This window comes from Lonchura striata, chromosome 14 (genome assembly GCF_050655825.1).
Source record: "Lonchura striata isolate lonStrDom1 chromosome 14, ASM5065582v1, whole genome shotgun sequence".
In the NCBI taxonomy this organism is placed as follows: domain Eukaryota; kingdom Metazoa; phylum Chordata; class Aves; order Passeriformes; family Estrildidae; genus Lonchura; species Lonchura striata.
The window spans coordinates 3261976-3289001 of NC_140716.1; the positions used below are offsets into that span (position 1 = coordinate 3261976).

General features: G+C 56.9%; 1 protein-coding gene across 1 annotated transcript in view; it reads left to right on the top strand.

Annotated features, from left to right (window-relative positions):
* The first annotated feature begins 1177 nt into the window (after positions 1 to 1177).
* Positions 1178 to 27026, top strand: part of LOC110481203 (ATP-sensitive inward rectifier potassium channel 12) — a 31004-nt gene continuing 5155 nt past the window's right edge. The window contains exon 1 of the mRNA XM_021549721.4: positions 1178 to 1666. The gene's annotated coding sequence lies outside the window, so the exon portion shown is untranslated. The remainder of the gene's footprint in view (positions 1667 to 27026) is intronic.

Consider the following 27026-nt stretch of genomic DNA (forward strand, 5'->3'; position numbering starts at 1 on the left):
CGCTGAGCAGCACCGAGGCTGGAGGTCTCCTGGCTGTGATTTTTTTTTTTTTTTTTTTTTTGAACAAAGCCTGTGAATCCCCAAAAAAGGAGCAGGCAGCAGCCCTGGGATCTCGCGGGTGACCGAGTGTGGAGGAAGTGTAGCAAAAATTACAGACGGTGGCTGGTTTGCATCTCCCTCTGGCTGGGAGCCAGCCGAGGTTGTGAGCCCACTGCAGCATCCCTGTGCCTCCCGCTCCCCTCCGCGGGGGAAAGACGCTGCCGGAGCAAGGTTTCACTTTGACCCTCTCCAAAAAGGCCTGGCTATTATAAGGATAGTGTCACCTGGAGAACACCCAAAGCCTCCCAAATGGCTTAAAACAATGCTCACCACCAAAGAAACAAACTTGGACTCCAGTCAACCTTTTTTAAAAAAAAAATAAAAATAATCCCCGCCTGCAATAAAAAGAAGCGGCTCCAATTCTCAGCCCTCCCTCTGCCCCCCGTCTCCTCTCCACACACGCAGCCCCCTGGCCCTTAAACCAGCCCAAAGTGAAGCCTTCAGGGACGCTGTCCCACCATCGATTTTTCATGGAAGGTGTTCGGGAGGAGGCTGATGGACTGCGGGGCTGCCCCCCGACCGCAGCCCCGGCGCGGGGAGCTGGGATGGATCCATGGGGAAAGGGCTGTTGCTTCCCGGTGCTTCCCAGGGCCGGGCTAGAAAAAGCAAGCGGAAGCCATCAAGGTAGAGGAGAGGAAGCGAGGAAGAAGAAGAAGAAGAAGAAGGAGAAGAAGAAGAAGAAGGCCCGAAGGGCTGGGGCGCAGCAGCCATTAGGAAAGTGCTGATGCAGAGGTTCCCTCGTGTCTACGGGCAGAGTTGGAGGAGTTGCTGTTCGCGGACAAAGGCAGCAGGAGGGAGTGGAGCTTTGTGGAAGCCGGAGCTTGTCTCACTGGGTGTCTGTGTTTCATTCCCTGTCAAAAGCCTGGGAGCTGGTGGAGGGGGGGGGGAAAGCAGGGAAGCGGCGAGCTGCAGCGCTCGCTCAGGATCAGATAGCAAGAAAACCAATAGCGGCGAGAAAGAAAAAAAAAAAAAAAAATAGAAAACCAACCCACATCAACCAACCAACCCACCCACCCTCCACGCTGAGGCTGGAACAGGCAGGTCCCTGCCAACTCCACAGCACGCAGCAAGCAGGGAAGAAGGGAAGAAGTCCACCCTCCCTGGGCAGGAGCGGAGTTGAGCCCAAAGGATATTTGATGACACTTTGGCAACGATGGGTCCCCCAGCATCTTCCAGAGCCCATTTGAGGGTGAAGGCTCCGAAAGCGCAGAGGGAGTTTGAAGCTAAATTCACCTGAGTCTGGATCTCTTGGTCGCTGGGATTTATCTATTTTTCTTTTTTTTCTCCACGAGGAAACCGAACCAAGAAAAAAAGCGTGCTTGCCTTTTTTTTTTTTTTTTTTTTTAATCTCCCTAATTTTTTTTTTTTTAATTCTTTATTTTTTTTCTTTTGGAAGAAGATTTTTTTTTTTTCCCCCTGTGGTTGGAATGGAGGGGTTGGGTCTGTGCCTAAGAAGCAGCAGCCGAACGTCGGTCCTGGGAGAAACCCGAGTGGATGTGGGGTGCCCTGCCAGCTAACTCTGCAGGAGCTGCAGCCCCACGGCCGGAGGGGCTGGATGCGGTGAGAGGTAAGTGCCGGCTCCGGTGCCTGCCGACCACGGCTCCTCCGCTCCTCCAGCTCCGTCTTAATCCCAAGTCAGAGGCAAAAACAGCAGTCTCATAGTGAGTCAATCACTTCCACCTATTGCAGCCCTAATGGAGAAATAAGACGGGGAAGTTTCGCAGCGGCATCTCCACGGGGAAAGTTCCCCCTCACCCCTGTGCCCCCAAATGCCAGTTTAGGGGGGGATGTTTTGCCGAGCGGCATCGCCGTGCCAGTGCCACGGGCCCCCTCCCTGCCCAGCCAGCACTCAGGGTATCACTGCTGCTTTTTTGGGTTCCTCTCCGTGCTCCTGCTCCCTCCTGCTCGCTTCCCCCGGCCAGCTCGCTTCCTCACCCAAAACTTTTGCACAGCGGTTGTTTTGGGCGATGCCCACGCGGGGTTATGCCCCTCGGTGCCCACACAGGGACGTTCACATGTCGGTGTGACACACACACACACACACACACACACACACAGAGCCTTACCCCTCCAATCCCCAACTCCCCGGGCCTCGCCGGCGGAGACACGCTTGGGGTGAGCTGCAGGGCTGGGGGGACTTGGAAGGCAAACTGCAAAGCGCAGGGAAAAAGCCAAGCACGGCAGCAGCAGCAGCAGCAGCAGCAGCAGCAGCAGCAGCAGCAGCATAATTGCATCACTGTAATAGTATCGGCGCTGAGCACGAGCCAGGCGAGTAAAATTGTCCAGAAAATGAGCTGTACTAAAGTGCCTCCAGTTAGCAGCACCTGCACGCCTTCACTGGGTGCTTGAGGCCGTTTGTATTTTTAGAAGTCTCTCTTAATTATAGAGCAAAGAGTGTGAGAGGGAAAATGGTGTGTATTTAGCAGCATTCCCGGACAGTTTTGCAGTGAATATGAGCACAAAATCACCAAATAGGGTTTATTTTCTTCCCCCCCCCACCCTTGCACTTGTGATTTTGAACCACCTGTTTTGCTGTGGTGTCAGCAAACGAGGGCTGGGTTCATTTCTTTCCTGTTCTTAGAAAGCGTGGCGTGACTTTGCCCGTGAAAAAGATGGGAAGCGGTCCTGCTGCCTTCCCTCTGCACCCCAAACCAGCCCCAATTTCTGAGACCTTCCCATTGCCATCCCGGGGGTGACACTGCTGGGGACAGGGGACTCACATGTCGGTGCCAGATCTTCTGCAAGCAGCAAAGAGCTGGGGATGTTTTACAGGTCACTGTGAAAAGAAATCCACAACAAGCCCTGCAACAACTCATTTTGTTTCTACAAACCTTCTTCCCCGATCCCCTTCTCTGCAAAACTTTCCAGGGCCTTTTGTTTGGAACAGCAGGTGAAATTCCCTTTGATTGAGCACAAAGCAATGAAGCTACCAGAAAATAATGAAAACAAGACCTAAAAAAAAAGAAAAAATATCCTTGCTTGCTCTTTTCAGGCCTAGAATAACAGTCAGTGTTCCCATCCATGCCAGATAAGCTTAATAAAGCTCTGGCTTTGCTGGGGAAGGCACCGTAAAGGCCACTTTACTTCTTGCCTCTGATCCAAAACACACTTTGAAATCCTGTGTTGCCTCTGCTGCTCTTTACCCAAAAGAGTTGCTTTGCCTGTGAAGTCAACGTAGTTTTTTTTCCTTAGCGCTGGAATGACCAGGGGGATTATGGCGATTCCCCTGGGACCAGCTGGGGTGGGATTTTGGCGTCGCCCCACTCTGGTGCCGTGGTGCTCTGTAGATCCTGGCGGTGCTCACGGTGGGGTTCTCCCCTGTCCCTGCAGCAGAAACCGCTCCCGCTGCGGAGAAACTTCGGAGGAGCTGCCGGGGGAACCGCACCGCGAGCTGGAACCCGGCATTGCCACCCGAGTCCTGCTGGCTTTTAGGGGCTTCTAGGGTGGGAATGTGCCTGAGACACACGGGAACCTCACCCGACCTCTGTGCAGGGGGAAGGAGGCTGGGTTGGCAGATTTGGGGGTGCTGTCCCTGCGAGGGGTCGCTGCAGGGACAGCTCTGCCCTGTGTGGCACTTGGAGGGGGCACCTTATGTAAGCAGCGGTGGCAGCGCCGTGCCCCGGCCGTGCCACCCTGCTCTGCCGCTGCCAGGCCCTGCCAGTCCCCGCTCCCAGGGTCCCCTCTGGGTGCTGCTGGATCGCTGTGGGAAGGAGCACGACCCCCCTGTCAGGGCAAACAGCTCCAAGCCCAGGGGTTTGCCTCTGGGTTTTGCAGAGTTCATGGTTGCACCCTTCCCGGCGCTGGCTTTGCCATCCCCAGCCCTGGGGAGGTGGCACCAGGCTCAAGCCCCTTTCTAGGTTCTTTTCCACCCTTTGGCTGAAGTCTGGCCCTGTTTGGGTTTGGCAGTGCAGGGCAGGAGCTGGCTCACCTGGATGAGGAGGGAGAAATCATCTTTTGAGTGTAGGGACGCTGTGTCTCTGTCCCAGATCATGAGGCTGTGTCCCTCCATCCCCCTGCAGGCCCCTGAGTGCCCAGTGCATACCCAGCCACCTTCCCTGAACCTGCTGTGCCCGAAATGGAGGAAAAGAGAGAAAAAAAATCAGCATTAATGGTCTCGGGAAGCCCCTGTGCCCCAGGGAGCGGAGCTCGGTGGGTGTCTTGTCACTCCAGCTCCACTCCAGCTTCTGAGTTGGGGTGCAAGGGAGAAAGGTGGGAGTGTGACGGCAGGGAGGGTCCCAGTGCTGCTCTGCACAGCTCTGGCTGACTCTGGGATTGTCACCTCGCAGGGATGTGCCCCTCTTTCAGCATTCCTGGCTCGTTCCTAGCTTGTTCCCTAGTTCCAGATTGGTCCTGCAGTCCCAGCTTGATCCCAGTTCCCAGCTGACTCCCTGGTTCCCAGCTTGCAGTGAGGCAGGACTGCCGGTGGGCGATGGATTTCTTGCAAAGCTCTCTCAGATTCCCCCGTTGGACTTTTGAAGCATCTGGTATCACTATCTCAGCGTCATTATGAATTAATTACCATTAATTTCCTGCTCTGGTATCTCCCATTGCTGGAACCTTTAGCCCGGGCTTTTTTTCCCCTCCCCTGACATCCCCAAGCAGAAATGGCCAGATCCAGACCGTGCCTGCCAGAAAGGCAGAGAGAAATCACCTACCTGTGGGGACGGGGCTCCCCATCCCGCACCAAGGCAGGGGATGGGGATGCTGCCGGGATCCCGATGCTCTGGTAGCCAGGGTAAGGCTGATCCCAGGTGCTGCCAGCCCTGCCTGCCCACTCGCTGTGCCCCCAGCACATGGGATGGGCGTTTTGGGGATGGGTGACCCGGGTGATGCTGGCTGTGCCATCCCTCACCTCTGTTTCCCTGCAGGGATGCCGGGCAGGTGAGGCCAGGGCTGTTCCTTAGGGGAAGGATCTTCCCTTCAGCTCTGGAAAAACCTGATCGTGGCTCCCCAGCTTGTGCTGGAGGCACCAGGGATGCTCCTCCCTGGGATGCTCTTCCAGGGACGCTGATCCCAAGGAGGCTGGGATCTGTCACAGGGATCCTGGCCTCAGGAAGGCTGTCCTTAGGGGTGCTGACCCTCCAGATTTGTGGGGATGGGGATACAGATGTAGCAGCTTGGGATCAGGGCTGGATGTTTTGCCCTGGCCGTGTTCATCCCTCTCCGTGAGCCGCCCTGAGGCAGGCCCAGCCTGGGAGTGCCAACCTGACCACCCGGCTCCTTCCCTGGGCTCCTTGCACGGGCGAGCTCTGGTGAGACCAGAGGCACTCAGTGGGATGTGGGTGCAGCCCCACCCCACCCCACCGCTTGCCCCATCCCCTGCCCCACGGCGGCACAACCCTCCTGTCCCCCCGCTCCTGTCCCCACCGCCGTGTGTCCCATGGCAGGGCCACAACAACCCAAGGGCCACCCCAGTGTCCCCCTTGCAGCCCTTGCAGCCTGGGCTGAGCTGGTGGGGTTTTCCCCCAAACTCCCGAGCCCCGTGGCTGGGGCGGGGTGGGGTGGCAGCCCCGGGGGGGCCGGGGACACCCCCGGTGTCCTACATCCCCAGAGCTGGCTGGGGCTTACGTAAGAGCCGTGCTGCAGTGCCTGCTCTGCTCAGCGCCAGTGCCACCGGCAGAGCTGCAGCGCCGAGCCCATCTCCCTGGATATTTGCTTTTTGGGGACAAGGAGAGGGAGGGGGACACCTGCAGGGTAGCTGAGCTTCAGGGAGTGGCCAGAACATGGAGGGGGTGGATGGGAGGGCTGGCTGGGCATGAGGTTGAGGTGTCTGCTCCCAGCACCTTCTAGCAGTGACCTTGGGGGCCAGAATTCCCCCTGGGTGGCAGCACCCCTGTGGAAGGAGGGCTTGGGGATGGGGACAGCAGAGAGTCCTAAGCCAGAGGTCAGGTTGGAGACCCTACTGTGCCCACAGTCCTGCCTCTACCCTCTCGGAGAGCACTGTGGAGGGGGGAAACTGAGGCAGGAGGCTGTGACATTCTATGGGGGGCAGCTACCAGGGACCCTCTGGATAGGGAGGGGATGGGGAATTACCATCTCCTCGGTTGGAGATGCCCCAGCTCAGCCCAAGCTCTGCCCCCAGAGGGCTGGCACAGGGCACAGGGACGTGCTGGCACTCGGAGCAGCCTGGCAGGGAGGTGCAGCTCTGGAGTGTGTGTGACGTGACTTGGGCCACGGGGGGACGTCAGGCTGGCTGCAGCACCTTCCTGTCCCCAGCCTGAGTTCCCAGGAGCAGGGAGCTGTGGGGAGAGACCTCCCTGCCAGGCTGTGCCAAGGCAGCAGACCTGTGTGTCACCAGTGTGCCACCAGCGTGCCACCAGTGTGCCACCAGTGTGCCACCGTGCCTGACCACTGCCAAGTGCTGGAGTACACCTGGGTCTGACCCAGCCCTGGGAGCCCCAGGGCTGTGGGTGGGCTCAGGGTGCTGACAGCAGCCCAGGGGCTCAGGGTGGCACCTGCCTGAGCTGAAATGCCACCACAGCCCCACTCTGGCACAGCTCGCTGGAAGCAGGAGGAGGGTTTGTGTCACCTGGTGGTCACCTGGCCCATGTCAGGGTTTGTGTCCCAATGGTCACCCGGTGTTGTGGGGGACCTGGTGGGTTCCTGGCCCATCCTGCTCATGCAGGACCACCCAGTGCCCCCAGAAGCTGGGCTGTGTCTCTGTGGTGCTGCTTGGCCAGTGCTGAGATGGGGCAGTGCAACCACCTGTGAGTGCCACCTGCCCACAGAGGTGCCTGACAGGGCAGCATGGATGTCACTGCAGGGCTGTGGGAAATCCCAGTGTGATGCCAGTGTGAAATATGTGGTGTCACCCATCCGTGACAGCCAGGGTGCCCCCAGGGATCGAGTCAGTGAGACCACCACCCTTTTCTCTCCCCCTTTGCCCCTCGTGCCCAGGCTCAGCTGGCATTTCTGCCAGGGCTTGGTGGGATGGAGCCCCACCACCCCCAGCATCCTGCTGAGCCCCTGCCCTGCTGGGCACCCCGAGGAGCTGTGATGTGTGCTGTGCTCGGCACAGGGAGCCTGCACCCCAAAGCCAGGGGAACCAAGGACACCAGTGAGCTCATCCCTCCTGCCTGGGCTGGGAAAATCATTGCATTGTGCTCCCTGCAAAAGGCTCAAAGGCCTTTGGTTCCCTTTTAGGACACGGCTGGAAAGGAGCCACCAAAACAAATGCCAGGAAAAATAAGGCTTCAGTAGTGGCTACTTTCTTCTTGGGATCTGAACGTGGACCCCTCACCTTAGAGAGCCCTTTGGGGAACCCCCAGGGCTGTAGGGATAAAACTCACCCCAGCACAGGCCAAATTCCAACCTGTTGGATGATTCAATTGTTTGGGAAGATCTCTGGATTGTGCTGCCCTTTGTCTCTGCAGCAGCACACGGGAGCCCTGGCACAACCCCCTGGAGGGTTGGGCCACCTGGCACGGTGGGATCCTGCTCCCCAGCCAGGGTGGGATCTGGCAGTGAGGCTCTCAGCTGGGCTGAGAACAGCCTCCAACTCCTTACACACTAATCTCCATCTGACAGCGAGTCATCCTTCCCACCCTGCTGAAGGCTGGAATGACAGTGTGGTTAAAGGGGCTGATGAATTAAGTGCATCTTAGAAATACATCAGATATTAAAATTCCCGTGTAATTACAGTGCAATGGATTATGTGTGGTGCTGAAGGGGAAGCAATTCGGTGGAGCAAAGGAATTACAGTGAGAGAGGAGAGGCAGTGAAATGTAATTGCCCCCAGCTCTGCTCTGTTGCGGGTAGAGCAGGGGCAGCTTTGGAGCTGCAGTGGGAGCTGAGAGGCCCCAGAGCTCTGCTGGCATCCAGGGCTTGTCTGGGACACTGCAGGGATTGGGGAAATTGAGTTGGACCTGCAGAGTTTTGTGGAGGGGAGTGAGAGAGAGCTTTGCTCTGCTCCATCCCTTGCTCTCCCGGGGAGGAAGGCACCCTGCTCCCAGTCTGCCTCTGGCCACACACATCCACAAGCTCACTCCAGCATCCCACTGCTCCCAGTGCTCCCATGTGTGATCAGCAGTGAGTGCTTGAGCAGATCTAAGACAAGAGAACCTGATTTCCTTTCCTCTCCTCTCCTCTCCTCTCCTCTCCTCTCCTCTCCTCTCCTCTCCTCTCCTCTCCTCTCCTCTCCTCTCCTCTCCTCTCCTCTCCTCTCCTCTCCTCTCCTCTCCTCTCCTCTCCTCTCCTCTTTCCTTTCCCCTTTCCCTTTCCCTTCCCTTCCCTTCCCTTCCCTTCCCTTCCCTTCCCTTCCCTTCCCTTCCCTTCCCTTCCCTTCCCTTCCCTTCCCTTCCCTTCCCTTCCCTTCCCTTCCCTTCCCTTCCCTTCCCTTCCCTTCCCTTCCCTTCCCTTCCCTTCCCTTCCCTTCCCTTCCCTTCCCTTCCCTTCCCCTTTTCTTTCCTCTTTGCTATCTTCATTCCTTTCCCTTTTTTCTGTCTCCTCCCTCTTTTCCTCTTCTGTTTCTTTGCTCCTATTCTTTTTCTCTCTCCTTTTCCCTTTCCCCGTCCTTCCATGCCCGAGGCAGTGCAGGTGTGTGAGCCGGGGCTGCTCCAGGTGTTCAATCCAGGCCCCCCCATCCTCCTCCCGCACTGGGGGCACAGGGGAATTGGTTTTGTGCTTTCAGTCCCCCTGCCCCAGGGAGGAGCTGCCACCCGAAGGGACCCTGTGGGCAGAGTGTCCCCAGCACGATTTGGCCGCGGAGCTGCCGGAGCAAAGGCTTTGCCTTAATGAGCCGCTGCTGGTTTGCTCCTTAATGATGTGGAGCGGCGCCATCGCCGGACAATTAATGAGCCTCGTCCCAGGCTCGGATAAGGGCACAGAGCGAGCGGGCGTGGGGTGCTGTGGGGTGCTGTAGGGTGCAATGGGTGCTGTGGGGTGCTGTGGGATGCTGTGGGATGCTGTGGGGTGCTGTGGGATGCTGTGAAGTGCTGTGGAGTGCTGTGGGATGCTGTAGGGTGCTGTGGGATGCTGTGGAATGCTGTGGGGTGCTGTGGGACGCTGTGAGGTACTGTGGGGTGCTGTGGGATGCTATGGGGTGGTGTGGGATGCTGTGGGTTGCTGTAGGATGCTCTGGGATGCTGTGGGGTGCTGTGGGTTGCTGTAGGGTGCTCTGGGATGCTGTGGGGTGCTGTGGGGTGCTGTAGGGTGCTCTGGGATGCTGTGGGGTGCTGTGGGGTGCTGTAGAGTGCAATGGGTGATGTGGGATGCTCTGGGGTGCTGTGGGACACTGTGAGGTGCTGTGGGGTTCTGTGGGATACTATGGGGTGCTGTGGGGTGCTGTGGGGTGCTATGGGGTGGTGTGGGATGCTGTGGGGTGCTGTAGAGTGCTGTAGGGTGCTGTGGGATGCTGTGGGGTGCTGTGGGACGCTGTGAGGTGCTGTGGGATGCTATGGGGTGGTGTGGGACACTGTGAGGTGCTGTGGGGTGCTGTGGGGTGCCACATGTGTGGGAACAGAGCGGGGCTGTGCTGAGGCCCCCACCGGGGAGCACCAGTGACCCACCCATAGTGCTGCCTCCCCCTCCTCCTCCTCCTCTTCTTCCTCCTCCTCTCCCCCACCCCAGAAGGGCCAAGAGTCACACAGGACATTGTCCCCATCTTGTCCCCACACTTGGTGAGGACACAGGGCCGTGTGACGCCTGCCTTCGCTCGTGCAATGGCGTTTGTTCGCTAATTAGCACAATCTGGCAACCCACACCGTTCTTCCAGTCATTAATTATTATTAATTATTTGTTATGCAAGTAGGGTTGAGGAGCACAGCGCTGAAGGCAGCACAAACACAAACAGTCCAGGCCCGGGTGTTTATGTAATGGGCACCATGGGCACCCAGGCTCCGAGCTGGCCCTGCCTCGTGTCCCTGGGGAGCTGGGGACACCTTGGTGGCATCAGTGACAATCAGGGCTGCAGGGCTGGTGCTGGAGGGGACTGCAGGAGGGCTGGATGTGGGATGTTACAGGGAAAATGGTGCTTTTCGGGGTCCAGGGGGAGGAAGGTGATGGGATGACCCAAGGGCGGAGGGAGGTGTGGTGGTGGGTGGCTGAGGGAGGTGCTGCTGGCAGAGGTGGGAGAGGTGATTTGTGGGGAGCGCTGGGCTCCAGGACGGTTTGGGTGAATGGGGACGGGAGATCTCTGCAGGCTGCTCTTGGGGTGTAAAGTTTATTAGGGATGGAGAAAGGTCCTGCCTCGAGCTGCCAGACACAGCACAGGGTGAGCCTTGAGGGGATGGGGCAGGGAGAGACAAGAGGATGCTCTAGGAGAGGGTGCAGGTCCTAAGAGGGGGAAGATCCAAGAGAGCGTCCGGCCCCTCGGAGACCTCTTTTCAGGGAGCTTCAAGGTGGCTGGAACAAGGCTTGGGCTAATGGGGTTACAGGCACTTGATGTTTTAGGGGAGGGTACAGGTGCAGGGTGAACCGTACATTTTGGGGGGTGAGAGGGAACAGTCCACTTGACCCCCAGACCCATCCATAGGCAAGTCCAGCTAGCAGAGAGGACTGTTCTCATCCTGGCTGTATTATTTATGGATAATTATATTTATCCATCCTTCCCAACAGTGATTGTTGTGTTTTGTGGGTGCTGAGGAAGTCCTGTCCCACTCTTTTTCCTGTGGTCCATCTCTAGGAAAGGTATCTGGGGAGAAGCTGGGATGTTTCACCAAAGGTGGTTCAATAAGTGGCAGTTTCCTGTCTCCATCCCCCCAGCTGGATGGTGGATGGGGCTGGGCCCCACCCGTGCAGCCCTCCCACTCCTCTGCCTGGTGCTGATGGGGCATTATTTTGGTGCTCCCCACCTTCCCCTTGCCCTCCATCTGGGGCTCTCTGCTCTCTCCATGCTCCCTTCCCTTTGCAAGCCTCTGATCTCAGCATCGACCCCAAATGCAGCCACCCATCACATCCCTGTGCCACGGAGCAATAGCACCAGTGGCACCGTGCCACAGGGGCACAGGCTGGCAGCAGCAGGGCCCTACCCAAGCCCTGCTTGAGCAATGGGGAAAGGAACTGAGAAAAAAATGGAAATTAAAGGGAGGAAAGGATTAATAAGGATCCTGCCTCAACCACAATGGCTTTGTTTCAGGAGAGATGATACCACATGCTGGCTAACGCTGCTCCTCAGAGGGATTTGGGAAGAAGAGAGGTTTTGGCCATGCCAAGGTGCAGATCTGGTGTGCTGTGAGTGTGGTCTTGGTCCCTGCCCAGCCACTGATATTCCCTGGTGTCCTGCTGATTCCCCAGCCAAGTGCTGCACCATGAGGCCACCGCTGGCATAAAGCAAACCCTGGCAGAGTGGAGATTTGGGGGGAGAAATGTGTTCTCACAAGGCAGTGCCTGTCCTGCTGGGTGCTGCTGTGGAGCCATGTCCTGGGACGTGGGACTCCCTAGAAGCTGGAGGGCTGCTGGCTCCTGCTGCACAGGGAATCACCCCATAGTCTGTGTCCAGTTCACCCTGACTACCCTGAGCACAGAACATCCTGTGTGTTCTGAACAATTCCCTCTTTCAAGCACCAAGCTCCATGTGGATCACCTGTACATCCACGTATACCCCTGTATATTCCTCCCCAGCCCTGGTGTAATTTGCTTTTTGTAATTCTTAGATCGCTCAGTCACCGCCCCATAAGGCTGCTTTCTGTATTTCCTCCATCCCGGGGTATTTGCCCTTTAGAGGAACATTTCTTTAGAGGTATTCCCAGCAGGGATGGGAGAGAAGCAGCACTTTGCACAAGCTGTGCTCAGAGCTGCAGCGATGTCCCGACAAAGCTCTCCCATTATTGCTGCGCCTGAGGTCCATGGGGAGCTCAGCCTCTTTTCTTCCTTCTCCGCTGCAGGAACCAGCTCTGGCTGCTGCCAGGGTTATCTCCATCCTCCAGCTTGCAGCACGCTCTGCTGCTTCCCCGTCCCTCCGAGGGCTGGGGCTGGACCCGGCCGGGCAGCACGGGCTCCTGCAGCGGAGCGCCAGGGCTTCGTTCTCCCACCGCCAATAATAAACTCGGAGATAAAATCAGGAGACAAACTGGGGACTTGTGGAAGTTCCCTGCCTGCTGCCTGGGCACCGGTGCGTGCTCTCTGCCCCATCCTGATCCCAAGGGTGAGCAGGGAGGGCTGAAGCCAGATGCTGTTTCTAATAAAGCTCGGCCCCCGCCGTGAGCCGCGCTCAGCCTCGCCCGCTCCAGATGATACCGGCGGGGAGGCCGCCGCCGGACGGACCTCGCGGTACCCGTGAAAAGCAGCTGAAGGTGAAAGGATCTTGCATCTGTGCGCTGGTGGTTTGTGGCATAAGGATGCTCTGAGGAGCATCTTGCCCCGGCCGTGTCCCCCGTGGGGGGCTCGGGGCGCTGCGTGGAGCGCAGCAGGAAGGAAGCGCTCGGCGAGGACGCAGCCAGCACTGCGTGCGCGTCCTTACATGTATGCTATTTTCAGCTTGACGGGGAGCAGGCCAAGTTCTCCGACAGATTGAGTTGGGAGCTGAAATCCTCCTCTGCTCCTCCCCGCTGCCCAGCACCCACTGCCTGCAGGCACGGCGAGTCCGAGCGCGCTGCGGGCACCTCGCTCCGCTCCGCGCAGTCCGCGCTCCCACCGGAGCTCAGCGCACCCGCTCCTCTCCCCGTGGTGCTGCTGCTCCATCTCGGAGCAAGGCCACAAGATCTGACCCTGCTCAGAGCCTCCCTTCCTCACTTTGGGCTGGTCCAGACACTGCCACCAACATCCTCCCAAACCCAGCCCCATCCATCACGGATCTTCAGCCTCACCTGCCTTTGGCTTCACTCACTCACATTCCCACCTGCTCCGTCCATGCTTTTTGCCCAAGCAGAAGATATCCTTCCTCCCCTCCTTCCTCCTCTTCCCAAATTCCCCCTTCCTCACCCCCATCATTGTGACCCCTCCAGAAGCACAGCCGTGTCCTCACCCTGTTTGAAATGCAGGAAAGAAACCCATGTGCAACTTACTGTCTCGGCACCCTGTAATCATTTTGTCAGCCAAAGAGCACTTTTGTCAAACCCCCACAGGCAAACTGGGAGGGGATGAATTGGGAAGAGGCATCTGACACCACTCCCTGCTTTTTTCCCTCCTTTCCCATCTGGGGTTTTGCTTTACCTGCAGGACAAGCATTGGTTTTTTCTCTCCTCTCCCTCTCCACGTGTTTCAACAACTGTCCAGAGAGAGCAAAAGGAATAAGGGAAATGTTGCAGGAGAGCAGCAAGGCTGGAGAAAATGTATTGCCAGAGGCTGGGTCTGCTCAACAAAGTGCAATTATGCAATGGGAGGAGAAAGCTGTTTGGGCCTGGAGAGGGGTTTCCAACCAGGACTAATGGAACCCCAGGCTTGGTCACCTGGGATGGCCTCAAAGTGTCCCTGGCCCCTTTCAGGTGCTGGGGGCACCTTAAATGGCTCCTTCTGTCCAGCACATGAGCTGCTCTGAGGGGTTTTACAGTGGGAGGTCAATGGCATTGGTTTGCTCCATCCTCAAAGCAACAAACTCAGTGACAGCGGCTGCTTGGCCCAGTCCTGGGAGCTCAAATCTTTCTCCAGGGCCAAGCCCATAAAATGAGCCAGGGTTGTCCTCGATGTAACTTTTCCTACTGCAGCTTCAGGAGGGGTGTCCCTTTCTCAGCCCCCTCATCTTCTCTGATGAGTGTCTGGGGTCACAGCACCAGCTGACAACAGCCCTTTCCTCCAGGAAAAGGGTGGAGGCAGTTGGAGTCAGCATTTCATACGCCCTTGAGGACAGATGGGCTTCCCAGGGACAGGCAGTCGGTGTGGGGAGGGACAGGATCTACTCCAAGCATGGGGACCTCTGATCTGGGTTCTGCAGCCTGGGAATGTGGCTCTCCCTTCCCTGCTTTTCTTTTGGCTGGCACTTGCCCGAGCACTGGGGCGAGCTGCCTTTGCCAGCCTGCATCACATGAGCACCACGGGGAGTTTGCACAGAGCCGATCCCTTCTCTCTAACCTTTCCTCTAATGAGGCAACAAATTCCTGGGATGGCTGCAGCGCTGGAAGGTTGGAGCCATCACAGCTCTGCCCATGGTCCCATCCTCCTTTCCCACATCCTTAGTGGTTGGAGGTGTAAAGAGGAGCTGGGAACGGGATGCTCCAAGGAAATCTCATGTCCAGGATGGCACCATTGACTGGAAAAATGATGCACCACAAAGCAAAGTCGAGCCCTGCCTAACGAACAGGCGGTCGTTAACTCTGCGTTGAAGGGTTTGCAGGTCTCCAACACAGAAAAAGAAAAAAAAAAATCTCCAGAACCCACTTGCAAATGCTGCTCATCTAATTAGGGTACCGGGAAAGGCTCATCCATCCTTATGTATCCGGCGTGTCCTCAAACATGCACGTGAAATCCGGGCCATCAAACACTCGGAGCCGGCATCGCAGCGAGGCGCTCCCATCCGGAGACAGGTCTTTAAATCATCCCCGAGCTCTGGGAAAACTGCAGACAGCTCGAGAGCGGAAAATGAAAAGGCAAAACATTGCTCCTGGAGCTCTTGCCCTGAATTATTTGCTCAGCTTTAATAATGAGTTACACACAAGCCAGACTGAAGCTGCTCAGATGGTTTTATGGGGAAAACCAGTCCGGTGGATGCTGCGGAGCAGTGCCTGGTGCCTTGGTCCTCCCGCACTTTTGGGAACTGATGCGCTCTGGGAAGACAGGCTGGGAAAAGAGGGGGAAAAAATCCTTCTTTTAATGGGTTTTTGTGCAGCATGCAAGTGTGAGAGCTGGGATTGAAGCTTTTCATTGGAGCTGGAGGGACAGCGGTGGTGGGGATGATGTTGCTCTGCCTCCTCTTCGCTGGCCCTATTGCTCCTATGGGTGAATAACTGGCGGGCACCAACAGAGAAAACTCTGGGCTGTTTCCCTGCCTTATTCTAGGCTAGTTTGACTAAATCTGGCTCTTTTAGGATGAATCACTCTAGCACTGCTGGTTGTGACCTGCTGGCCACTGTGCTCGCTGAGCTTCTGCAATTTCTCTTTTATTGGTGAAAATGAGAAGTTGCTTTTTCTGCCCTTTTCTCTGGGATCACAGATTGCAAATAATGATTGCCTTAAACACAGGCTATTTCCCAGCTTGCTGGGGATGGGATTGCTGGGTGTTCAGTGCCGGTGGCACCAGGAGCCAGGCCAGCTCTGTGTTAACATGGTCCAACAAGCATCTTAATTTAACTCTCTGTAATTTAACTCTCCTTTATTTAACTCTCCCTTTGCTCAACTTTATCTTTTCTAATGGAGCAGAGTGGATGAGGTCTTGCCACGAGCCATGTGTTGTATCACAGCGGGCTCTGGGTTGGTTTCCATGTGTTTCTCATGGAAAGGCAATGTCTGGGCTGGATCCTGCTCTGCTGAGCTGCAATGGATCCCATTTTCTCCTGTGCCTGATTCTATGGGATCACCAGGAGCACAAGGAGCTGTTCACACTGAGTGCCTGTAGCTGAACGCATCTCCCTGGATTTATTGGTTTCTGTTTGCTGCTTTTTTCTCCTGTTTCCTTTCCATGGGATTATTTACAGCCAGGCCAATTCTGCTCCCACCCTCCTCTCCCTCCAAGATCCCCAGGTGTTGCCTTGAGGAGGCAGGGAGCTGTTCCCAGTGAAGGATGCTGTCAAGGCTTAGCCCAAGGGCATGGGTATAAAACTTCCTGCAGGAACAATTTGCTGCAGGAATTGTGCTGAACCAGCCAAACTGGGTGGTTTCAGGGGATCAACCAGGACTGCACTGAGATGATCTCACCCGCTTGCTTCCAGCCTGATCCCACTGCTTGTGTAACTCAAACATGTTTTGTAAGGAAAATCCGACCTGATGATCCTTCCCTCTATGGACTAAGCCAGGACCTGATTTTGGTGTTTCTGGCAATAGCAAAATATAAATTTTTCCCCACAGGGAAAATTATAAAATTATGTAGCAAAATATAAATTTTCCCCTTCTTCTCTTTGTGACTCCCATAAGAGCCCTGAAGATTCTGCTGAAGCCCTGAGACAGCAGCAGGTCTGGGCACATGGTTAAAGGTGTGGGTAAGGGACTTGGGGACATGGATTAGTGGTGGCCATGGCAGTGCTGGGTTAACAATTGGACTGGGTGATCCTAGAGACCTTTTGCAACCCTAATGATTCTGTGTGGTGCAGAAAGGCAGGGAGGTCTCCAGGAGCCCAAAGAGTGCCTCCACATGCACCTTGGGTCTGTCAGGACCCAGCAACCTTTTCCCGAATGGAAAATATGCTTTTGGGGTAAAAAAAAAACCCCAACAAAACACAAGAAAAAAAATCAATAGCTGTGATGCCATCTGTGCCTGCAGTGTGGCACAGAGGGGACAAGCTGTGCCCAGACTGCTGAGCACCTATGGCAGGGAGCTGAAAGAGGTGGCATGAGCCCTCCTCCTCATTTTCTCCCCCTGGGAGAGGAATGTCCTGTTTCTCCTGGGAACAACGTATCTCCTTGGCATCTCTCTCTTTAGAAGCTTTGATTTCTTTTCCAACTGCAGCTCTCTAGCCTCAACAGCATGTCTTGGATATGTTTTTCTCCCACTGGTCCCCCTCCTGTTGATCCCAGGGGGAAGGCTGGTTGGAAACCTCTCCAGCAGCCCAGGCAAGAGGCGATGGAGGGCTGGGGGCAGCGAGTTGCCAGTTCATTTGTTTTCCTCGATGGGGTTTCAAAAAAAAAGTGATGGGCTGATGAGTTTGGAGTCTCAGGGGGGCAATTTCCCTGGCAGCATCCAAGTTGTGTCACCTCTCTGCTTGGCTCTGTGACGACAGTGTTGATTTGAATTCTTCCAACTTAAGACTGATTTAAATGATGGTGAAGTTGGGGGGGTGGCGTGTGGGAGTAGAGCACTGAGCGCTATTCTTTTTCGGTTGTCATATGCCTCCATAAAGACTTCTGCCTTGGGGATTTGCATAGATCCGTGGTCCAGATTGTGCTGCAAAACCCACCGGTGGTCCTCAAAGCTATGGCAACGCTTCTGTGCTGGCTCCTGAGGCAGATGAAGCTGGGAAGTTTAGGTGTGTTTGAAGTCTTATGCCATGATTGTTCCTTTTTGGGTTTGGGGGATGCAGATGGGGCTTGCAGTGCAGATGGGGTTTGGAGAGCCCACTCCCCTCCTGACCGACAGCTTTCCCCCTCCTCTGCAGTCCCACCCCCTGGGGAATGCCTGGCTGCATCTCTATTCTATTCTATTCTATTCTATTCTATTCTATTCTATTCTATTCTATTCTATTCTATTCTATTCTATTCTATTCTATTCTATTCTATTCTATTCTATTCTATTCCATTCCATTCCATTCCATTCCATTCCATTCCATTCCATTCCATTCTTCTCCTCAACCTGTTCTGCTTCGCTGAGCTCTCCCAGCCTTGCACTCCAAACCACTCTAGTTTGATGGCAAGATGGTGAGGTCAGGAAAAAAAGCCAACATTCTCAATGTTTTTGTGAAAAATAGGTGTTTGGGTAATGACCTCATGGGGAGGGAGGCTGCAGAGTGAGCCAGTCTCCTACCAGTGAAACCGCAGGAGGCGAACGAGTGGGATTGTGCAAATGTCCCAGCCCCAGGGAAAGCTTAATTCGGTGGTTGTAATAGCTGAGGACACGCACATCTGTAGGGAAGCAGGCTCCCTTCCTCACGCTGCTCCCAGAAGGGCTTGTTTGTTTAATTTTATCTCGCCGAGAAAATTATAAAAGGAAAAGAAAAAAAAAAAAAAATACAACCACCACTCTGTGGTTTTACTCAGCTGCAGCACAAAACCCACCCCAGCGGAGCCTGGAGAGCGCCGGGAGCGAAGCCCTCGCCTGAGCCCAGGTATTTGCGAGGGGAAGAGGGGCAGCGAGGGGCCGTGTGACGGCGGCAGCCCCCGCGCCCTGCCAGGACCCCGCTGCCGGCTGGCACAGGGCCAGGCAGGATGGAGCCGGCTGTAGGAATTCGTCAGAGCTGGAGAGATCCGGACATCGCACTCGCTAATCTGCTCTCCCACCTCCACCCCGTGCTGATAAACCCCTCTCTCTGCCCGGGGCAGCGGTACCCTGGAAGGAGGGAGATGTTTGCCCTTCGAGAGGCTGGAGGAGGATGGGGGTCTCTGGGGCTCCCAGAACGACAGCCTGGCTTGCCCAGGTGCCACCAGTGCACCTTGTGGCCGAGCAGAGTGGGCAAGGTTGGATTTGGGGGCAGGAAGTTGAGATCTTTGTGGCTGGTTGGTGCTTTGCAAGCTGCCATGTATGAACCCCGCCAGAGGGATGCTGGTGCGGCTGGATACCGTGGGAGCGCCTGTGCTCTGGTTTCAGCTCATTTTCCTCGCTGTCATTAGTTTAAATTTCCGAGGAAGCCTGGGCTTGGCATCAGACAAGGCTGACATCCTTTAATTTAACAAATGTAAAAACGGGACGGTTTCCAAGTGGAGTGATTAGGAGCGTCCCGCTCCGTCCCGCAGCCGCGGCGTCGGGCGCTGGCCGGGCGCTGTCACCGCCACCCCTGTCCCCGCTGAGACCTCCCCCGCTCGTCACACGGCTGTGCCATCCCCTCCTCGCCATCCCTGCCCGCTGCCGGTGGGCCCGGCTGCCGAGCACCGACGGGGGGGTTGGATGCAGCAGCGAGGGGAGGGCCGGGGTCGTGCCCCCCGTGCCGCCCCCACGGCACCCACGGAGATCCCGTCACCCCTGCGCCCTGGAAGGGCCTTCTCCGCCTCCGGGCTTGCGTAGGATGGCGCGTGTCCCCCCCTAAGCTGCTTAATGAGGGTTAAGAAGCTAACGGGCTTATTTCCAGCAATGATTTCCACAGCTCTGCAGGTCTCCCTGGAAGCGGAGTGGCCCTGCTCCCACCCGGGAGCATCCTGCTGGTGCTCCCACCAGCCAGCCGGTGCTGCCATGAGCTTGTCAGTGCTCAGGCGGCTGCCTGAGTCAAATCGGTGGCTGTTTTCAGGGTGTTCTAACACCCTGTGACAGAGATGCAGGCTGTGGTTTGGGTAGGGAAGGGGAGTAGGGGGGTGGCATCCCTATGGATACATCCCCCACCGCCCTGGTCCCTCTCACTCTGCCTCCAGAGCATCTCTGCAGCATCCCTGGGCGGTCGCCTGGAGACGGCCGCCGCGGGTTGCCACAGCGACGGAGCCTTCGCTCAGCATCCCTCCAACTCCGCAGCCTTGGCCGAAGTTGGGCGACAGAAAAATATCCCAGGGAAGGGACTCCGTCCTCCCCTGGGGGAGCAAGCGCAGGGCTGGGGAAACTGAGGCACAGCTGGTGGAGTTGGAGGCAGCTGTGAGGTGATGGAGGAGGGTTTGGAAGTTTTCTATGGGGTGTAATGGGGTAAAGAGTGGTGGAAATGGGGCTGGTGGAGGGCAGGGGGTGCCTGCAGTCTCTGGGGTGCAGGGTCAGCACTTTGGGGGGCAGGTGCTGGTGCAGCAGCTCCACATGAATCCTCCCAGCAGCAGCCATCGATTGTCACCATGGCAATGCCAGCTGTGCTCAGGTTGTCAGCTGTTGTGACATCCAGCACGTGCTGGGCTATGCTGCAGGGCGTGCACACCATGGTGGGATCAGCCACCCAGAACCAAGACAAAAACCTGGGGTCCCCTGCACAGGATGGGGAGACTGGCCACAAAACCATCAGGGTCCCTCAGGAATGGGGTTCCATGGGGTGACGTGGTGGCACCAGACAAAAACCTGGGGTCCCCTGCACAGGATGGGGAGACTGGCCACAAAACCATCAGGGTCCCTCAGGAAAGGGGTTCCACGGGGTGACGCGGTGGCACAGGCTGGTGCCTGGCCCTGGGGACTCTCTGTGGGGAGGAAGAGGAGGGTGAGACCCTTTGGGGTGACCAAGCCCCCACCAGCCCCACCACGGAGGGGTCCCCCCACCATCCCAAACCTATAATTAAAGACGATGTCCATGGAGGGCAAGGAGAGGTTACGTAACTTCGGCGTTTGGAAAATTCTTTCTGCTCCCTTATCGCCTTTATAAATATCTCGACCTGGGGCCAGGCCAGCCAGGGGGGAAGGTGATGACAAGGGCTGCTGCCAGTCCCCACGCTCAGGCCTCTCCAGCCACCATGCCTCAGTTTCCCCATCCCTATGGACAAAAGCATCCCTGCTTCTCCAACTGCTGTACTGAAGGAAGGGCTCCTTGCTGCCTATGGGAGCAGAGAGTGTTTTTCCCCTCCAACAGAAAAAGAGGTGGATTTTTCTTCCTCTCCTGAAATAGTCTTGAGGGTGGTTTGGGGTCACAGACGTCTTTAAGAGGCAAGACCAAAGAACCAAGGTCCTGCCTGCAGCACTTACTGCCTTCCCCTAATCTGGTATCACATCCCCCAGGTTTGAATTTATTGCATCCTTCTTGCTGGACTTTGATATCCTAAAAGTCCCTGGGTGGGGGTCATGCAGTGCCTTAGCCACTGTGTTTTCCCAGCAGGATGCTGGGGGTGGCTGCCTGCCCTGTTCCCCTGCTCCACACAGCCCTCCTGACCCTCTGCCATGGCACAACCAGGGGACAGTGGGATGCTGGTGCATGGCTGCTGACCACTGCAGGAGCTCCAGGCTTTGAGAGGGGCTGGAGCAGGTCCCCTGCTCACGTGCACTCATATTTATGCCACTTGCAGAGTTCTGTGCCCGCGGGGATGTCGGAGGGCGGCCGGGGCCGTGTCGATAGGAGCACGCACGGCTCACACAGCCAAGGGCGGCCGCGCCGGCGTTGTGTAACTCTCCGTGAGGCTCTTCACCAGGGGCATGTCACCGTGTCCCAATGCCACCAGACTTGTCATCCCCCCCAGTGCCACCAGACTTGGCCCCTGCCCCAGCCCCGGGGTCCTTTTGCTCTGTGCCCTCCCATCGCCATCACGGCCACCCAGCCATGCCAGGATGCTCTGTGGTGTCTGTTTTTACCGCTCAAGGGATGCTGGTAGGCAGGACCAGGACCCCAGGGGTTCTGCAGGCTGTTGTGGGTGGCAGCAGCACGACACCACCTTTACCTCCCCAAATCTTCCTGTGACAGCATTTTGGGTTTGCCTGCTGGTGTCCTTCTCCTTGTCAGCCCATGTGTGCACACAGCAGTGCCCGGGCTTGCCAACGCCGGGCTTTGCACTCGCCTTGTTCATTGTAGGGTTGCACAAGGACACACGTGGGGGTTGTTATTTTAGGGCTGGCCAAAAAAAAATAGGGATCCCTTTATTGCTGTTGTGATCCTGCAGTGTGTGCCTGAGTGATCCACCCACCAGTGACCTGCTCTGTGCATAGGAGCATAGGGGGAACACAGGGGGATGTGCACCAAACCTTGATGGTTTAAAAATGTCCTTTTAAATGCCTTAGATGCTCAGATCTCTGTCTGTGTCTGCTGAGCCCCTTAACAACAGAACCTGAGGTTGGGGCACAGAAATAATGACTCACTTTAGGGACCTCGGTGTCTGTCTGGTTCCTTCATGGCCACCTCAGTTTGAACAGGGCTTTCCAAGCAAGGTGGGTGGCCTGGGAGGAACAATGGGAGCCCTGAGTGGTGGCAATGGGTGCTCTAGGATGTGGCAGTGGAGTGTCCCACAGCACATCACCCCCAGGCTGTGGGCTACAAACATCAGCGGATGCTGACGTCGGGCAGAGATTTGACTTCTTGCTGCCAGGGCCAGGCTGAGAGGGCACCCATGGCTGGTCCCCGTGGGCAGGGAATGAGGGAGGATTAATTGAGTCTCTGATCTCTGACGGCGAGAGGGGACAAGAGCAGTGACCCCCCCAGCGTTACGCAACGCCTGTGCTAAATCTTCATGCAGCAGATAAAGACGGTCCCCAAAATACCCTGCCCTGCCTTTGCTGCCCTTCAGCTACTTGGGTTTGGGGTCATGTCTGAAGTTTGGGGTTGTCCAGCTCTCCAGTGACAGCAAAGAAGCGTTGAAAAGGCAGAAACATTGGGACAGAAACCTGTTACCCCTGGGAAGGAGATTTCCTCCAAACAGGCTCTGCTTGAGGAATGAGAGCTTTAAAGGGAGCCCTTGCAGGATTTTGAAGACGCTGAAACTCATGAATTGCTGCAGGCAGAGCCATGAGCTGGATGAAAACTAATAGCTGCAAAAACAGTGCAAACGCCTTTTTTGTCTTGAAGGTGCTGGACAGCATCATGAGTGCACCAGGGGAGTTGGACATCCCCAGCAGAAAAGGAGGATGATTTTTCATCCTCTCCTGAGAAGATGGGGTTTGTGTCACGGCCATCATTAAACAGCAAGAACAAAGTGGTCTTTCCTTGGAACATCGACTGCCTGTCACCACTGTCTGATCCACCAGTTTGGAACGTGTCTCATCCTTCTGGCTGTTCCTTCACTTCCCAAAAATCTCTGAAATCCCCACCAAGCCGCTTCCATCCCAACGCTAAGGCATCTTGGGCTGCCCAGCATTGTCACACGGCGGTTCCCCTCCCTGCCCCTTGGAAATGGCGCTGCAGGTGCACATCCCCCTCGCTGGCGGTGGCTCCCCGGGGCCGCGGCCGGGGTGCCATGTCCTGTACATGTAGGGAAGAAGCGAGGCTGTAATCTGAGCTCGGGAGCAATCGGGCAGGACATCGGCAAAGTCCCCGTCGCTCCCTCGGCCGCCGGCCCCGGGCTCAGCATCTGCGGCTCTCGCTGCCACCGCGGGGTAAGTAGGGCCAGGAGAGCGGCTCTCCCCGGGCTCGGCGCGCCCTTCCTCCCCGTTTCCTTCCTCCTGGGCTTACCAGGCTGGTGCCTTCTGCTGAGAAGGCAAGGTGACCTGGTTCCAAGGGACAGCATGGCAGCCCGGCCTCGCCCGGGCCACAGACACACACAGCCACCAACGTGGTGGATGGTCAAATGGCGTTTATTATCTCGTGAGGTTAAATAGTCAAGGGGCTTTGCTAAGTTGAAGGAAGAAGGTAGAGTCTCTAGGGTTAGTAAGGGGTGGAAAACTACTGAGTTAGGAGGGGTGATGGATTACATATCGCAGGATGAGGGGGGAAGGGTCCTGCTTTCTGTTACATCCCGAAATCTTCCGTTCGCCTGTCCCTATCTACCGCACCAGTCACGTTCAGGGCTCTGCTGACACCCTAACCCACGGCAGTGCCAAAGAGCCCTGGAAGCACAGCACTGCAGGGGTGGAAATGACAACTGTACCCTGGCACTGCCATGGAGCCAGGAAAGCTGCCGGGGGCAGTGGGACACGGGCTGTATTTCTCACCTTGAGCAGTTGTTAGTGTTTTGATGGAGCAGGAAAGATAATGGGTTTAAGGTCTGAAAAAGAGTGGAGGGTGCTGATGAGCAGTTGATGGCTCAGCCTTGTTTTTACATCCCAACTCTCCTGGTTGGAAGGGATGTGTGTATCCTGAGCTGGTTCTCATGGTCATCCCGCTCCTTTCCGTGCAGATTCCCAGCTGGAATGTCACCGTGGGGAGATGCCATCGCTCTCCCCACAGCTCCTGGCTCCGGCTGGCAGCTCCATGGCTCCCAACCTGCCGTGTGGTTGTGCCTTCAGGATAAACATTTCCTGGGCACGGGCTCTGCCCACACTCGTGATTTCCCTGGAGCGGGAGACACGGCTTCTGGAGTGGGGGGTTTGTGTTAGGTGAGAACAAGTGAAAACCTGCCTTGGGAGTAATGGGATTTGGGAAAGAGGCCTCAGCTGGACGTGGGCAAGCGGGAAGTATGGGATTAGTCTTGCTGAACGAGGATGGATGGATCCAGATCCGTCATCTCCTGCCTCCGACCCTGAGGTGTGAGAGGGCTCTTGAAATAATCCGTGCCCGTGATATCCCAGAGATGCTTCCAATCACTGGTGTTACCTTCAGGATAGGAAGCCTTCAGCACTGTGGCCCTCAGCTTGTTTCCATCTGGTTGGTGATGAAATCCACTTCGAGACATTTGCCCTTTCTGCCTCGCTTTTCCTTTTTCTTCCCACGGTGGTTTTTAGCAGCTGGATGCTCCCTCCTTGGCCAGGGCCAGGGCTGGGGCAGGGGTGTTGCTCTCCCCTGAGCCTCCTGGCATGTGCTGGATGGGAACCTGCCATTCCCAATGGAAATCCGTGTCCCTGCAGAGGCTCCAGCTACGGCAGGCAGGAGCGTGGCCGACTGATTCCAGCTCTGCCATCATCTGCCTCAGCCCCATCGCTGGGAGGTTTGGGGCTGGAGCTGGAGCCCAGCACATATCCAGATTTGGGAGCATGCAGGAGGGACCAGGGCCATGTGATGGAGACACCCCCAGGTCACTGACACATCCAGGCACATCCTCGGGGCCACACATTCCAGGGATGTTTTTTTGGGGAGGGAGGTGCCCACCACAGCCTGGACAGGGAACAGGACTTGCTTGGGCACTTGTACAATGCTCCGGCACCTTGGGCATAGCTGGGCTGGGTAGTATTTCAGTTCTAAGCCCTGAACATCTCCCAGCCATGAGTCCCACCCACGGGGGCTCCTCTTCACCCTCCAAAGACCCCGCTGATGCAGTACCAGCCATTTCCATCACCAGAGACCCAACCCCACCAGCTCCTGAGGCTCCTGGGACACTGTTACCATGGCAGGACATGGGGACAGGGCATTGCTTCTGCAGAACTTTAATTTGCAGGGCCCTGGGCCTGCTGGGAGCAGATCGCTGGCGTCCTGTGGGTCAAATCCTGCTGGCTGCAGGGTCCAGAGCATCAGCAGGCTGGGAAACCTCCCCTCCCCCTCGCTAAATCCCTTCCCCGGCACAGGACAGTAGGTTATGGGCCTCGACCAGAGGTTGGATTTAAGGAGATTACAATTTCTCCCCCAGGATAATCTAGAAATTCAATTAAAACTCTCTGTCTCCTGCCCGGGCTGCAGCAGGGCCCCGGGGCACCCTGTGCCCTGCAGCCATGGCCGGGGAGCGCTGGGGTCCCCCCGGGCACACACCAGGTAAGGGCTGACCCCTCCCTGGGATCTGGCTGACCCCCCCTGCCTGGGGAGTAGCTGGGGCTCTGCCCCTTCCCAGGCTGATTTCCTGGGATATTTACAGCTATCCTCTGAGCCAGGGCAGCTGGGGGGGCTCTGGGGGTCTGCAGGGGGCTGTGGGGAGGGGTAAGGGGGTACAGACTGGCTGGGTTTTGGGGCATCCTTTGGCAGCCCCTGGTGCAGGTGGTCCCTGAGACCCCTTGCCCTCATCCTTCCCCCCAGCCACGTCCTGCTGTCTGGGAGTATGGATGTGAGGGGATGAAAAACACCTTGTGTTTTCCAGGAGAATGAGATAGGATTTCAAGACCTGGAGGGACGGCAGGGCTGGCTGTGGCTTGGGGTGGCTGTGGGGGTTCTGGCATCCCCAGATCCCTCTGGCAGTGTCCAGCACCCAGGAGCAGTGGGAGGCAAAGGGGTGGATGTAGAGCCCCGGGGCCCTGTCACTGCAGGGTGGGTGCTGGAACAGGGATGGGTGCTGGAACAGGGATGGGTGCTGGAGCTGGACTGGGGTGCTCAGTCCCCACATCACACCATGGAGTTTGGGGCTAAAGAGATGCTCAGTGCAGCCTCTGAAAGGCTCTTTCCCAGGATCTCTCTGATCCAGGGCACATTTAGCAGGAGTTTTAGGGTGCTTAAGCACAAGCCCATCACCCCACAGAGGCCACCTGGCCCCAGTGGTGACGAATGTGCACGTGGCCCTTTTCTCTGCTCCCGTACCTGTGGCATCCACACGTGGCTCAGGGGGACAGGGATGAGCCAGCACCTCTCCAGGCACCCTATCACCTCCAGTCCTGCCACCAAGGGCCTTCCTTGTCCCACATGCCTCAGTTTCCCTTCTGCATGTGCCACCAAGGCTTGCAGACAGTGATTTCTCAACTGCTTGTTGGAAATAGGGAGCACATGGGGGTCCTGGGGAGGGGTGTGTGCCCGTGGCTGTTTTCCTCCCGTGTCCCTGCCAAAACAGAGCAGTTTTTCTCATTAGGGATGCACTATGGTGGGAACCTCTTTCCTGTCCTCCCTGGCAGCGGAGGGGAAACAGGGGGCAATTTATTCTCATTTATTCTTTATATGTCCTGGCGTGCCCTGCCTTGTGCTGACCCTTAATTTTTTGGCAGTGCTCAAAGACACGGCATTGTAGGAGGGAATTATTCAGGCATTGCTGCCGCCCCGGAATGCCTCGGGGAGCATCCAGCCCCTGAGCTGCCTCCCCTGGGTTTGTGGCTCCCCGGTGAGGGGTGGCTTTGTGGGGACGGGGTGAGCGGGGGATGTTCGGGCTCTCTGGGCTGTGCCGCACACTGAGCTCCCTCCTGGCCGCTGACATTGCTGTCCTGCTGCTGGGGCATGAAGGGCATCGCCGCGGGAGATAGCGGCGTTATCTCCCGGCGCGGGGCAGCGTTATCTGCGGCTCAGGGCAGGCAGCAGCAGCGAGGGTGACCCGCTCACGCCGTCCCCTCCCGGCTGGTCACCTCCGCTGCCCCGCCAACAGGGCACCTGCAAACTCATCATCCCCAAACTCAACTCCTCCGAGCCCCCACCTGAGCGCAGCCCGGTTGTTGCACACTCCCACGAGAAAATCCACGCTGGGAGGGTGCGGCGCAGGGAAAGGTGCGATGATAAATCGCATTGACACATCCAGCCGGCTCTAACTAATGACTTCCCCAGCACCCAGCACATTTTCCCAGCGCGCCGGCTGTTCCGAATATTGTCGTAACATTTAACATCCCCTTTTAAGAAAAAAAGTAAAATAAATAAAATGAACTGCGCAGTTGGCAGATTGCTGGAGACGCTCGGGCTCTCGGCGGGGATGCGCTCCGCGGTGGGAGCTGGGTCGCTGCAGTTTCGTGGCAGGAGTTTTTTGCCTCCCTCGTCAGCTCATTAGCTGGGGCACTTCTGCCTTCGGAGCCGCGGGGAGCCGGGGCCGCTCATTCCCGAAATTCGTATTATGAGCCTGTTTTGTTTCCGACTTTAACTAAAGTTAACAACTTGAACGCTGTTGGCTCCGCGCGGGACGCGTGGCACCAGCAGCAGGGGATGGCCCCGGCCCTGCCCCACACCCAGCGTGGG